This window comes from Mustela erminea, chromosome 1, assembly GCF_009829155.1.
Source record: "Mustela erminea isolate mMusErm1 chromosome 1, mMusErm1.Pri, whole genome shotgun sequence".
NCBI lineage: Eukaryota > Metazoa > Chordata > Mammalia > Carnivora > Mustelidae > Mustela > Mustela erminea.
The window spans coordinates 204,515,115-204,530,185 of record NC_045614.1 but is presented as its reverse complement, the minus strand read 5'-3'; the positions used below and the strand labels follow the sequence as shown (position 1 = coordinate 204,530,185).

At 40.9% G+C, this 15,071-nt stretch overlaps 1 pseudogene; it reads right to left on the bottom strand.

Annotated features, from left to right (window-relative positions):
- Positions 1 to 13,874: 13,874 nt before the first annotated feature.
- Positions 13,875 to 14,736, bottom strand: LOC116596203 (annotated as a pseudogene).
- Positions 14,737 to 15,071: the final 335 nt, after the last annotated feature.

Here is a 15,071-nt window from a genome sequence, read left to right as displayed (position 1 = left end):
TGTTATGTTGGAGCCTTGTCATAATATCAACAGTAGGAATAATGAATAAATTAGAAGGTTACTATTTATTGGCTCTGGCTAATAGTGAAATCACAGAGAGAATAATCATGGGAGAGTATAATTCATGCTACTTTGTATAGTCAGTCTTATCCAGAATCTCATTCCCAAAGAGCAAACCAACCAGCAGATGTGTTGAAATACTCCATCAAAAATCATGCCGGTGCATAACAAAAATGGCTCTCAAGGCATTTAACAAGCTCTTTTCCTTAGCCTGGGCTATTGATGCATTTGTTCACGTATTGATTGATTGCTTCCTTCCATTATTAATATAATTCAGCAAATGTTAATTGAGCCAGTCCTTAATCTAGTTCTCAGGGAAGCAGACCCTACCTCTGCCCTCGGAGGAGCTTGTGACATAGTGAATGCCATGTTTCCATGAAGTCACCCCTCCAGCCATCAGCCTTCCCGATGAATGCCAATGGAGTGCAGCTGGAAGGACTTGGCTCGTAACTCAGGTTCCATGTCCTCCCACAACTGGCCCCCTTTGACCCACATGTGGGAAGCTGTGTTAGAGTACCAGGGTGAGGAGTTGAGCCTCAGCTCGTGGGAGGGAAAACCCCTCCTTCAAAAGAACAAACCGCACTCCTGGGAGTCCACACTTATGCTTCCAGAAAGAAATATTCAGTTACCAGGATGACCAGTTTTATCCACCAGATCTAAGGGGGGTATGAAAATCAGTGAGTGGACTAGTTGGACATCTTACAAACATGAAACAAGAGGTGCGGATCATCTTTGGAGACTGGATCTGGTCCTCTAACCCAGTGGTATCCTGGATAGCTTAGTATAGAAGAGAATTGCTGGGTTTGGGGACCAGCGGTTAAGAAATGGAGGAATGCATGTATCTAGTCCCCACCAGAGTGGAACCCAGGAAAATGCATTGTAATTAGTCCCCTGCTTGTTTTGGTGATGAAGTTCCCAGCTCTGGCACCTGTCAAAGAAGGGACAGGTTAGTGTTTTAGACCCAAAACACTATTGAGGGAGGGCACATGAAATGGGGAAAACTGGCAGGCAAGAGACATCACTCAGAAGAAGCATGTCCTAGGTGATAGATAATGAGCCTGTGTAGCAGCAGTGGGTTTGGAGAGGAAAGATGGGTTCTGGAGAGACTTGAGACTGAGAAGCAATGAAATTTGAAGAAAGATTAGGTCAGGATATAGAAAAATTACAAGTCCAACTATCAATAATGCTGGGGGGAGAGCTCACAAAGCAAAGACTTCAGCTTTTACCTTTACTATCAGGGCAGGTCTGGACCCCCTTCCATCCTGGCACCTGGCTGTGGCCACCAGATTCAAGCATAGAGAGGGTTAAACTGAATGGAAGAAAAGTGCCCTATCTCTGGAGTCTGAGGGAGATGCATACGAGGGAACTCTACACTGTGGACTTGTAAAGACTGTAACACATATTGGGGCACCTGGGTGGCTCAGGGAGTGACGTGTCTGCTTTTGGCTCAAGTTCTGATCTCAGGGTCCTGGGAAAGATTCCGCTTCAGGCTTCCTGCTCCGCGGGGAGTCTACTTCTCCCTCTCCCTTGGCCTTTCCCACAGCTCATGCCATCTCTCTCTCTCTCTCTCAAATAAACAAAATCGTAAAAAAAAAGGTAAAGACTGTAACACAGGTAGAAATGGAGGAATTTTTACATTTGCTTTTTGTTTGTGTGTCTTCCTATAGGAACATAGGGACAGATGTTGCTGGGAACCAGTATTTGGGAAGATAAGGAAGGGGGCCAGAAGGTGTGAGATGCCCTGATCATAAACATGCAGTTGTTGAAGAGTTTCTGAGGTAGACACACTGATTGGACACTACCTATCCCAGAGTGGCGTAACCTAAAAAATAACTTGGATTTTAATTTTTCTGCTCCTTAATCCATCCTGGTGGATCTTGCTCCTGCTGGTTAGAGCAAAGACAATGACAAAAGTTCTGTTGTAGTGGGTTCTGAGCAGGATGTGGGTGGAATGGGATAGTCAGAACACCTAGAAATGGTAGCATAGGTGGGGCTGGGATATAGGAGGTGATCCTGTGGACACCAACTTGCTCCAGAATAGGTCAGCCACAGTCCAGAAGACTTTGCACCAGAAACTATGGGCCATCAACTCTTTTTCCCTTCACCAGAGCCTCATCTCCTGTCATTCAATTTGAGAGAGAAAATGGGAAAGTTGACATGCACGCAACTCTGCCACCAGGGCTACCAATGACCATTTGTGACAGCCGAGCCTGCTCACAAATGCGTGGGACCCTAGGCCAGAGAAGCCATTGCACTCTTAGAATGCACAGCCTTTCTACTGTTGGCGTTATAAGCTGCTTGTTAGACAAGAAATTTTTGTGGTAGCTAGGATGAAAGTCCAGGAAATACGGTACTCTCAAGTATATTGTCTGTTCTTCTATATCCCTATTTGTTCTCCACATATCCCTATTTTTATACTTTGCTTTTAAAATAGAAATTGACAAACTCCAACCCACAAGTTAGGCCTAGCTGTGTGACTGCCTTCTCTTTGCAATAGCAGAGTTTCATAGTTGAAGTCACCAAATGACCTGCAAAGCCAAAATAATTTACTACCTGTTTTTTTTTTTTTTTTTACAAAGTTTGGCGACCTTTACTTTAGAAGAATCTTTTAAAAAAGTTAGAATCACCAGAATGTCTTTCCCTAATTGCTATCAATCAGGAAAATGATACATTTCGATGATTATGGTGACTTGTGTTGATAAATTTCTTTCATATACATGTTAGACATGATCTTCAAAAAAGGGCTTTAAGTATACTTCCTGACACTTATTTCATGGATGAATAAATGGAGGAGAAGAAATGATGTGATTTGCTCAACTCTTGTGATTTCCATCATGTGATTTCCATCATTCTAGCTCCATCTCAGAGCTGAGTGTATCTACTCATGGAGAAAATCCATCTAGTGTAATTTCCAAAGTACTGAGCAGGCCTTTGAGCCCTCAGACATCTCAGCCCAAATCCCAGCATTAGAAACTCATTCCTGTGGATCAACAAGTTCCCCTCTGTAGAACTTGCTGGCCCTGGGAGTGGGGGAGCATGTTAACTCTGTCTATAAGTCACTTGTATTTTCAGAAGAAGTCTTAAGAGAATGCATTTCTCCTAAGAAGGAGATATGATGCCCAGTGGGGAAAAGGGCTGTGGGTGTGTTAAGAAATACTTCTGGCATGGCCAGCGATGTAGGGGGACAGATCTGCGAGGGGTGTTAGGCACTCAAGAGAAATGGAAAGAGCAAGTCTCCAGGAAGTATGAACTTGACTTTCTTCATTCACAGTTCTTGTTCTCATTGGTACCACAGGGAGAGTGGTGCACAGGCAAATGGATCATGATTTATTTTAGTGATTCTTACATTCTTACCATGTTTTTCCTGTTGCCCTATGACCAGTCTCATGTTTCATCTCATAGTTGCCTAGATATCCACAACCCGGATATTGACAAGCTTCCCAAAGATGAGAAGTTTAGTTTTGTGAGAATTCTAGAATTATATCTCCAAGGAGATTTCTTGCCACCAGAGTGTTCCTGGAGCAAATCTGTAGACTCTAAATATTCTCCAGCAGATTGTAAATTTTGGATATCGTGCTAGCAAAGAGAAGAAAGGAAAGCAGCAAATGTCAGTACCACATGGTTTCCAGTTAGGTTGTAGTCAATGTGATATTTTGTATGATACACCGTGTTCTCTACTCAAAGATGTTCTCGGAAGGAGAAGAAAGGTTGCATGTTTCTTTTGTGCCAAGTAATGATTAAGCAAGGGAGTGGGATGGGGATAAAGAATCCGTTTTGGATTTGTGTGTTAGAAAGAGGCTACAATTGTGAGTCCTTATATTGGTGGCACCATCTTAACAAAGTACAAATGTATTTTTTCTCTCTCACTTTGCAGTGGGTGACCGAAAATTGTGTTCAAACCTAGTATGTACATGGTATGGAGATTTCCATTTTTAAAAAAAGAATCTTCAGTAGATAATAAAATTGAAGTATATGCCCTGAAAATGTGAAATTAACTTGGTAAGTAGATGAATTTTTAGGCCATTGGTAATTAACATAGGGGAAGAAGCAACTTTCATAAATGAAACTCAATAACCACTGAATTTCCATAGTGATGCCATCTGTTTCTACTTTTTGGAGAATTTCATTAATGTGTGGGGATCTTTCTTCATATGGTGGAGAGAAAACTGACCTGGGAGTGACATTCTTTGGGTTCCATCTCAGTTCTTGTTCATAATTAGATAGCGTTATGTAGGGCATTGTGATTTTCTTACTCAGATTTCTTATATGCACAGTGAAGGGATTAAATTAGACACCTCCTAAGTTTTCTTTTACTTCTCAGGATGTAATTCTTGGCTTCACTTGGGCAATAGACTCTGGTCAACATTCCTCTTCTTTCCTTTTGATCAACTGAAATGCCATTTTCTTTTGAACTGACTCCTTAAAATTCAATTATTTTACCTCAGATTCATCATCTCTAATTCAATTTTATTTCCAGTCATTTTCCCCTCTGTGTTAGAATCTTGATTTCACAGAATTTGAAAACGCATAGGCTAGAGGCTCACCTCTTATCCAAAACATTCGTGACAGATCATGATCCTGATTCTTCTCCAAGAACAGAAAGCCAGTTACTTCCAAAGCTCAATAAATTTATTCGGCTTAATTTTAATTGTGTCACATATGACACAAGAATCTTTTTTTTCTTTTTACAATAAAGCTTTTCTTTTATTGTGTTATGTTAGTCATTTGCAGTACATCATTAGTTTTTGATATAGTGCTCCTTGATTCATTGTTTGTGTATAACACCCAGTGCATGCAGTCCATGCCCTCCTTAATACCCATCACCAGGCCAACCCCCACCCCGCCACCTAAAACCCTTAGTTTGTTTTCTGGAGTCCATAGTCTTTCATGGTTCATCTCCCCCTTCAATTTCCCCAACTTCATTTTTTTCTTCCTTCTCCTAATGTCCTCCATGTTATTCCTCATGTTCCACAAACAAGTGAAACCATATGATAATTGGCTTTCTCTGCTTGACTTATTTCACTTAGGATAATCTCCTCCAATTCTGTCTATGTTGATGCAAAAGTTGGATATTCATCCTTCCTGATGGCTGAGTAATACTCCATTGTGTACAGGATATAAAATCAATGCATATAAAGCAGTTGCTTACTTATACACTAGCAATGTAACTGTATAAAGAGAAATTAGAGAATTGATTGCATTTACAACAGTACCAAAAACCATAAGATATCTTGGAATAAACCTAACCAAAGAGGTAAAGGATCTGTACTCGAGGAGCAAGAGAACACTCATGAAAGAAATTGAAGAAATTACCCATCACTAAAAGATGGGTAAATATTCCATGTTCATGGATTGGAAGAGTAAACATTGTTAAAATGTCTATGCTGCCCACAGCAATCTATGCTTTCAATGCCATTCCAATCCAAATACCACTGGCATTTTTCAAAGTGCTGGAACAAACACTCTTAAAATTAATATGGAACCAGGAATGACACAAAATCTTGTATGAATCTGTCACATTTGATTTAGTTAAGGATGCAGCTATTCTCTTCTTTTAAGACTCATTTATTTGGGTGATATAATAGGCTTATTGCTGCTTCAAGAGTGTATCACACAACTATTCTAACCAAAGCTTATGAATCATTGTGATTTCATCAAGTTTGAAGAGGAGGAATGGCTGAGCAGTGGTATGAAGCAATGCCAAAACAATCATAAAACACATAGCTCTGTTTTTAACATTTATGAAAGTGTTACATGTGTAATTTGCTTCAAAGAGAGGGAGGGAAGGAAGGCATGAGTGAGACAGTGACTGAGAGAGACATCAAGAGAGGGAGAGAAGGGGGAGGGAGAGAGAGAAAGAGGAATGGAGAGGGAGAGAGAGAAAACTGGCTTAGCAGTGTTGGTGCTGCACATTATAATGGAGGGGAAGTTGCTCCTGGCTGTCCTGAAAAGCCCATTCTGAGTGAGATGTCTGCTGATAATACATGCCTGTCTTCATATGAAACAAATGCATTGTATGATTTTGCTGCACATAATTTTCCCTTCTTCATTCCGACTGTTTGGAGAGCATGCAATGAGATAGTGTTAAGTCCTAAGCCCATGGTTACATAGGAACATTTAGCCAAGACAAGGCTGGCAGCTTGGAAGCTCCTTTTATGACATCTTGGGTTCATTTTTGCCTTTGAGAAAAGTTTCTTCAATGCTGTGAGTGCTCCTGGGTTTCCTTGGGAAAGATCAACCATGGTGCATACACGTGAAAAGTGATCAAACTCTTGATACTAGAACCTCTGAGAAAGCCCAGCCACCCTCCTGACACTCCTTTTAGTCCAAGGAGTTTCTCATGTGTGAGCAGATCTCTTCTGAGGCTGGCTGCATGAAGTGGGACACACCAGTGCTGGTAGACCATTTCAGCTGCAGCCTTTCTACTGAAAATGCATCATTTCAGCTTGAGCCCTCTGGTACTATTTGAATCAGACTTTCATATAATAACATTAAGTGTGTTACTAATCGTCTCGTTTTAATGTCAAGGTTTCAAACCTCATGTCTGAAGACATTCATCTTCTTTTCTCCAAAACATGTATGCATATGCATAAAAATGCATATCAGTGAAAGGAAACAGACCATCGGTTCAGACAATTCAGAGTGAAATCCAGAAAAGAGAGAGGTCATGGACGGCTGGAGTTTTTAAACTGGGCCTTGAAAAAAATGACAAGCAGAGAGGAAGAAACAGTTCAAGAGTATCAGGACAAGGGTATCTTAACTTTTGATTTATTTCAAATTTAGCTGACTTGGGAGCATGATACAATTCTTCCTAGTCTGCATTTGTCCCACAAATGTTTCCTGTATTAAAAAACGAGAGGCATCTTGGCTGCATGTGGGGTGGGGAGGGTGGTGGAAGATAGCATTTCCAGAGGAAAAATGTTTCTTTTCTGCCTTTCAATTTTTTTTTGCAGTCTGTGTTATAGTTATTAAGTGTTGATATGCCAATCTCATTTGTTCTCAAAGTGGGCTATTTAGGATGTCCATCTTAGTCAAACAGATTTTCTTGGCCACCTCACCTAGTTATTCCCCCAAATAAGAATCCCAAGTAAACTCATAGGCAATAATTAAGGACAACTATTTTCAGCAATCACACTAATCTATAAAACAGATATCTTTGGGGGTCACAAATTTTCTATTGGAGTGTCCTTTAAAATTTTTCCTCTCAGTGAGTATTTTAATTGCTATAAAGTTAAAAGTGTAGAATTAAAAATGAATGGATAAACTGATTTTGTCAGAGTTAAAAGAAATAAGTTCATGTGTGACTCAATGGCTTATTCTATGTTTTGAGAGATTTAAAATTAAGAATTTGGAGACAACCTAGAGACTTAGGTTATTGCCAGGTAAAGATTCAGGTTTTGCTTTGTTACTGTATTATATTGATTTTTGACATGTGGTGTCCATGCATGAGAGAAGGAAAGGAGAAGGAATCTACAGCTCTCAAATGGAAACTGTGTGGACCATTTATCATCCTGATTAGAATTTTGTCATTAGGTGGGATGTAGACCTGCTTAGAGCAAAGCAACTGTTAAAGTCAGACTTCACCAACCTGTTTTCAGTCTCTGGGCATTTAGTTCCCATTTTCTCTTTCCCAGAGGTCCCCTAAGCTGAGTCTCAGATTAAGAAGTTTCTTCCCTGTAACTTTTGCCATCTGGAACACACTCTTTGCATTTTCATCCCTCATTCCACATCTCAGCTGGGATCGGTCATGTCTCCCTTATTTTATGTCACTTATCTTCCTGTGTGTGTTGAATAAAGGCCCACAAGTTGAGCGGTGGGGTCCAGCTTGAATGTGGCCCTGTGATTGGGAAGCAGCCAGTCCAGTTCCAGCCTTGACCCAGAGCACCTGGGCAAGAGTTGCCTGGATGGTCCGGGGCTTCCCCTTGGTAAACACTCTTCATTCAGTACTTTTGGGAAAAAGAAAAGTCCTAATTCAGAGTACAAAGTTAACATTATGGGAATCTACGAGAGGGCTTTGTAAGAAGCATGTGACAACTAAGAGTTCTGGGTGTCCCAAGCATCTCCCGAGTCCCCTGGTGATTTGTACAAGAGGAAGATGTGCTTCCTTTCCCCAGTGCCTGCCCACACACTCCTGCTTCTGTCCTTCGTCACTCAGATTTGCCTCTTAGATTTCCTCTTGTTTTGAACCCACTTTACGATTTTCCTTGCCAAGGTCATCCTGGGTCTTCTGTTGTCTCTGCCTTGGTCATCCCAGGTTCTTGCATATTTATTAGGTATATTTTTAGTTGTTGCTGGTAAAGACATTCACTTCCTGCCTAGCCACACACATTTCTCCCTCTTCCAGTGGGCCGCCCGAGCCTCCATTCCTACCGAAACAGCTCAGAAGTGTCCTATCTCAGTGCTTTTATCTGTTCTCTTTTTTTCTGAGCTATAAATCAAGGGATATTGTCCATCCAACTTGCAATTCTGTTTCTCTATGGTAGCGTTTCTCAAAGTTGAGTGCGAGTGTGAATCACCTGGAGAGGTTGGTGAAAAGCAGGTTCTGAGTCAGTAGGTCTGGTCTGAGCCCCACGGTGTTCCCAGGTGACACAGGGGCTGCTGGTCCCAGGATCATACCAGGAACAGCAAGGGTTTATTGTCCTTTATCTTCATTCTTTGTGAATAAGGTTTTTCAGGGCTGCAATAACAAAGTACCATAACTTGGGTGACTTGAAACAACAGAAAACTAGTGTCTCACAGGTCTAGAGATTAAAAGTCCAAAATTAAGGGCCATGCTCCTTCTGAAACCTGCAGGGGAATCAATCCTGGCCTCTTCCCAGTTTCTGGAGCATTGTTGGCAACTTTTGGTGTCTCTTGACGTGTAGAGGAATCAATCGAGTCACTTGGCCATCTTCTCCCTGTGTGCTTCATGTTGTCTTCTCTCTATACGTATCTGTCTCTGTGTCCCAAATTTTCCTTTTTATAAAAACACCTCATTTTAACCTGATTATCTCTATATAGACCCTATTTGCAAATGAAGTCATACTCTTAGGTACTGGGGGTTAGGATTTCAACGTGTTTTTCTTTGGGAGCTATTATTCCAAACCATAACAGAGGCTTATTCCCCACCCCCTGTTTTGTTTTTGTTTTTGTTTTTAAACACTTTTATTTATTTATTTGACAGACGGAGATCACAAGTAGGCAGAGAGGCAGGCAGAGAAAGAGAGAGGAGGTAGCAGGCTCCCTGCTGAGCAGAGAGTCTGACGTGGGGCTCAATCCCAGGACCCTGAGACCATGACCTGAGCAGAAGGCAGAGACTTTAACCCACTGAGCCACCCAGGATCCCAATCCCCATTTGTTTTGTTTGTTTGTTTGTTTTTAATAGAAAGCGTAAGACTTTCTTTTTCCCCCTCTCTAGTAATTTTGTTTTCCTTAAATAGAATTTGCTGCTTTGATCATCAACTGGTACATGAGAAATTAAGGATCTTTCATTTAAAATGGGCTAGGAAATATACAGATCTGGAATCACCAAGAAAGAGGTCCCGGAAGACGACTATAAAAAAAGAGAAAAACTCAGGTGCTCTGTTCTTCCAGGCTGTAATAGTAGAAATAGCATGGACTTTCAAGTAGGCAAGTTCTGGAATTTGAATCCATACTTGTCACTTACTACATCTGTGATTGGGGGGGTGGGTGGGTAGCCTGCTTGCCTTTTTCCTTTTTGAGGCATCTCTTTATTTCATATTTATTTATTTATTATTATTATATTCAGTTAGCCAGCATATTATACATTATAAGTTTTCAATGTACTGCTCAACAATTCATTAGTTGCATATAACACCCAGTGCTCATCGCTTGCTTCTGCTTAACTCCTGTTTCCTCATTTTAAAAATGAGTGCAATGATGCCTAGTAAAAAAGGATGGTCAAGGGGATCAATGAGGCTTCCAAAGCACTTTGCATGTGGTAGGCATTGAATATGTGTGATCAGTAGTTCTGTGGTGGAAGTCCCTGTTCTGGATATTACAGCAGAACTGTCAGTGGTACCTGGCCAGGTCACTCCATAGACATTGCAAGGCCGCGAACTCAGCTGGCAGCAAACTCTGCTTTTCTTTCTTCTTCCCTGAGCAACAACCCCTGCTTCACTCTCTCCTCCTCCTTGAGCTGCAGTGGTAGTTCAGAAGAACAAACAGGACAAAGGGACTGCATTTCATTGTTTTTCTGTGTGATTTCCCATCCTGGATCTGAAAAAAGATTACTGTTTCCTCCTATGTGCCCATATGTTCATATAAATCACAATTTTTTATGTTACACTTTAAATAAAATATTTCTCCTAAGTGGATGCCATACAGAGATCTTTTCATCCTTTGGTGGTTGTTTGTGCATAAGGATGTATGCTTGAAATGTGGGTGCTTCTAAAATCAATCTAGCAGATCTCACTCTAATGGAGGTCATTCCCTTTGGTGCTTGGATGAAAAATTGACAGTTTTTGTCATGAGTCCAGCATCTGGACACTCATGGCTAGGTCATTTATGTTAAAGACAGGATTTCCAAAGTACAGTTTGAGTGAAAAATGGGAAGAGTTTAGAAGGTTAAGCTACAGTTGCAAATAATCCATTTGTTTTCTAGATCCGAATCTTACATTATAAAAGCAAAAAGACAATTAATGCTTAGGCTAGGATGGGGTTGAATTTGGAACAAGAATTACTTGCCTCTCATATGCCAACCACATTGGAAGCTTACATACCCAAACAGTAGTGTATGTGGAAATGGAAAACTTTGTCCTTACGTTTCTGTTGATGTTAAGGCAGACATCATTCCTGAACTGGCCTATTATTATAGGTCCATATAAAGTACAGTGAACAAAGAGGATTTTTGGGTGTATGTGAGTGAGCTGAGTATGCAAACAGCACACATACATGTAATGTGCCTACTCATTTATTTCTGTATTATTTTCCAATTGCCAAAGAAAAAAATCCTGTCTTTAAGGAATAATGGTAAAACAATTTTTTAAAGTTTATTTTGATTTTCCACCCAAATAGATAGTAAGAGTGGAGGGGTTTGAAGACTATCAGAAGAAAAGGGCACCCCTGGATGAGGGCGTACTTGAAGTGAAATTCAGTTTCACAAGTAAAAGTAAAAGAGGCTGAAAGGAACTAGCAGGGCATTTAAAGTGCTTGCATCTGGTTTGATTCAAATGGTTTCACATTCATGGAGTTTCAAATAAAAATAAAGTTCATAGCAAGAAGAAATGCTATTTAAACCATGTGAACTGGAGCCAGTGAAAAAATTTATCCTTATAACCACAGTGTGTGAAGTTTTGCTTGGTAAGTAATTTTTCAGAGAAGGTATGCAAAATTAAACCACATACACCTGCATGCTTGGGTTAGTTCTTAGGGTTAAATTAGGTCAGCTTTTCCCATTTAGTGTCTCAGTGTACAGCTTGGTCAATTTTCCTTTCTCTAACAACTATTTATGGAGCTTCTGCTACGTGTGATTTATCGTCCTAGGTGTGTTGGTGCTATAGTGATGGTCCATGCAGCATATGGTACATGCCCTTGAGGAGTTTGCACTTTAGTGGTAAAGACAAAAACACATGGTTTTATGTGGTAGAATGATTTATTGGGTACTATTGAACCTGATAAAAGAAGGGAAAGAAGTAGAATCGGTTGCTCACCTTCCTTTGGCTGGAGAGCTAGAAACACACCGTTCTTCACAGTGACTCTGCCTCCTCCAGAACAAACGGGGATTATTTTGTGCTGGGACAAATGGGGATTATCACGGCTATGAAAACCCTAAATTGATACTTTTCAAGATTTGGGGGAAGACTCTTTTATAGCTAATCACAAAAGCTGCCTGGATCAGACACCCCCCAAACACCCCAAATAACGATTATCTCTGTGTATTAGTCAGGGTTCTACAGAGAACCAGAACCAGTAGGATGGAGAGATGGAGAAAAAGGAAGGGAAGGAGAAAGAGAGAGAGAGAGAGAGAGAGAGAGAGAGAGAGATGGATTGATTTTAAGAAATTGGCTCCCATGATTATGGAGAGTGGGCAACCCAAAATCTGCAGAATAGGTTGGTAGCCTGGAGACCCAGGAGGGAGTTACAGAATTCCTTCTTGCTCAGAGGAGGTCACTCATTTATACTATTCATGTCTTCAACTAATTAGATGAAGCCCACTCACATTATGGAGAACAATCTGTTTTAATCAAAGTCTACCAGTTTGGAAGGTTAACCTCATCCCCCAAAACACACTCAGAATAACGACGTTTGTTTACAATCTGAGCACCATGGTTCAGCCAAGTTGACACGTAAAATTAACCATACACTGTCTTTGATGGTCTAGAGCACATGTGGGGATATGTTGTTTCAGCAAAGAGCAGACCCCATCACAGGCCTCAACATAATCCTGCCTAGTTTCAAAGAAGAAATATTATAAAGTTAGGAGTTATATTTGCTGGAAGATGGTACTCACAAAGGTTATGTTACCAGAGATAGTAACAGAGTGGAGCTGCTCTGGTTTCAGAGGAATTTCAGCTTGGTTGGCACCTTTTCCTCTGCTTGCTTGATACTTGGTGCAGGGATCAGTATAGCTAGCCAGTGTCTTTTATGCTAGTGAGCACACGATTGCCTTCCCATTTCTTCCTTCCTTCCTTCCTTCCTTCCTTTCTTTCTTTCTTTCTTTCTTTCTTTCTTTCTTTCTTTCTTTCTTTCTTACCTTTCAAGAGCTGGGCTTTTTTTTTTTAAATTTTTTTAAAGATTTTATTTATTTATTTGACAGACAGAGATCATAAGTAGGCAGAGAGGCAGGCAGAGAGAGAAGAGGACGCAGGCTCCCCGCTGAGCAGAGAGCCCAATGCGGGGCTCGATCCCAGGACCCTGGGATCATGATCTGAGCCGAAGACAGAGGCTTTAACCCACTGAGCCACCCAGGCGCCCCTGGGCTTTTTTATTTTTAAAACAACTTTATTATTTGATTATATTCATTGTAGAAAAATGTGAGGACACAGAAAAATATAAAGAAAATTAAAATTACTCAGTGTCTCAACCCCAAATACAGTAACAAAAGATCATATATTCACCTCTGGTCTTTTTGTGCGTTAATGTAGAACTTTAAAACAAAATTAGCAATGCAAAGTGTGTGCACATATCCCTTTCTCATTTCATATTGTAGAGCAGCCATTTCTTTAGGACATTTATTGTGTGAAAACATGATCTTCAGTTGATTGCTTCACAATCCAATTAGAGCTATGCCATAGTTTACCTCCAACTGTTGTATACTCAGATTGTTCTGAAGACTTACTATTTTAACTAATGGTATATTAGATATCTTTCCTTATACACAGTATCTCTGATAATTTTTTAAAGATAAATTCTTAGGAGTAGAGTAACCAGCATAAAGAGTATAAGTATTTTTAAGCCTCCTGATATATTAGCAAACTGCCCTTCCAAAAAGACTGTACAAATTTACAGTAACACCAATAAATAGCCCAAGAATTCCCATTCTTCCTCGTATTTCTTTGGGTAACATAGGAAACTGGATGTTACCTCCCACCCTTTATTATTACAAATTTACTGGGGGAAGGGTAAATGGGGTCTTATCTTTTTTTCCTGAAGCGTCAGATTTTTTCCACATTTACGGTCATTTTCTGAAGCAATCTAAGCCTTCTAGAAGGCATCTCTGATTCATGCATGTCTTCTTGTCTTATCATGTTCTTCCTTAGCAGGCAAGGGCATGAGGGCTACAAGTCTTTTCCATTTTTTTTCCAAGTTAAGCCAAAATTTCTCAAACGACTGGAATTAGGAAGTCTTCTTGTCTCCTAGGCAGCCGTGCTAGTTTAATATCTTGGTAATAAAACAGAAAACTGGGTCCTATTCTTCAGGTTATGGAGGGTTTCTGACCATTCCATGGACTCATCTGAGGTATGGTCATGAGGAGTAGACTTTTGGCTTTATTGGCATTTTCTTCAGGGTCTTTAGGACCCAGCTCACCAAAATCGCTTCCTCATGCTCTTTCCAGCAGTCATAATCTGTTGCCATGGCATCACCTGCGTAGCAAATCCCAGCCTCTTTAGCGACAGCCACCTCTGGAACTGTGGTTGTGTTGACAATATCTGCCCCCCAGGTGCGGAACATGATGCTTTCCGCCGGGGAACTAAAATGAGGCCCCTTGATTGTGACCATTGTCCCTTTTGAGTGACACTGGAGTCCTAACTTTTTAGCCATCTCTTTGAGGAGCTCTCTCATTTTGGGGCAGAATGGCTATGGGAATATGGCACACTCCTCTGGTACTGGAATGAGTTCCATCATAGAAGGTCTGAGGCCTTCTAGTGATCCTGTCGATTAACTGATCAATATTGACGATATTGCCGGGCTGAATCTCTTCCCTTAGGAGCTGCAAGCTGGGGTCACTATGACGTGTGTGCAGCCCTTGCCCTTCAGAGACCAGTTATTCGCCTGGTAGTTGACTTTTGAAGGCATGATAGTATGCTGTCTCCCATGCCTTGCAAGGAGGATACAGTGGACATTCTGGATCTTCCCCCAAATTAAGGCATTGGAAGGCTTGCCAAATGGAGTATCCATATATTTTTCAGTTCTTCCTTCTAAGATTTCTGGATCATCCAGGCCTGTTCCACCAATTATTTCACTCTTCACTGCTGTGGAGGTGGTACTTGAGGCCATGTCCGTGTGGGGTGGTGGCTGCGGCGGCGGATTCGGGGGGCCTAGCCGCAGAGGTGGTTGGAGTAGCAGTGCGGGACTTCCCATTTCTTGATACAAGAAATTTCTTGGTACAAGGAAAGGTGTTGACTTAGTGGTAAACAGTTATGGCTAAAGTTGGAGTCAGGTAGAGAACAAACCCACTACTTGTTAGAATTGATTCAACATATTTTAAGCCTCATAGAGTTGTTCAGTCTCATCTTCCCCCTTCCACCTTCCCAGTAATCCGGTAATTAATCAAAACTTCAAAGGAATATCTGGCCCATAGAGTTGAGGCCTTTTATGGCCACTCAATTAAAAAAATTTTAATCTCCCTC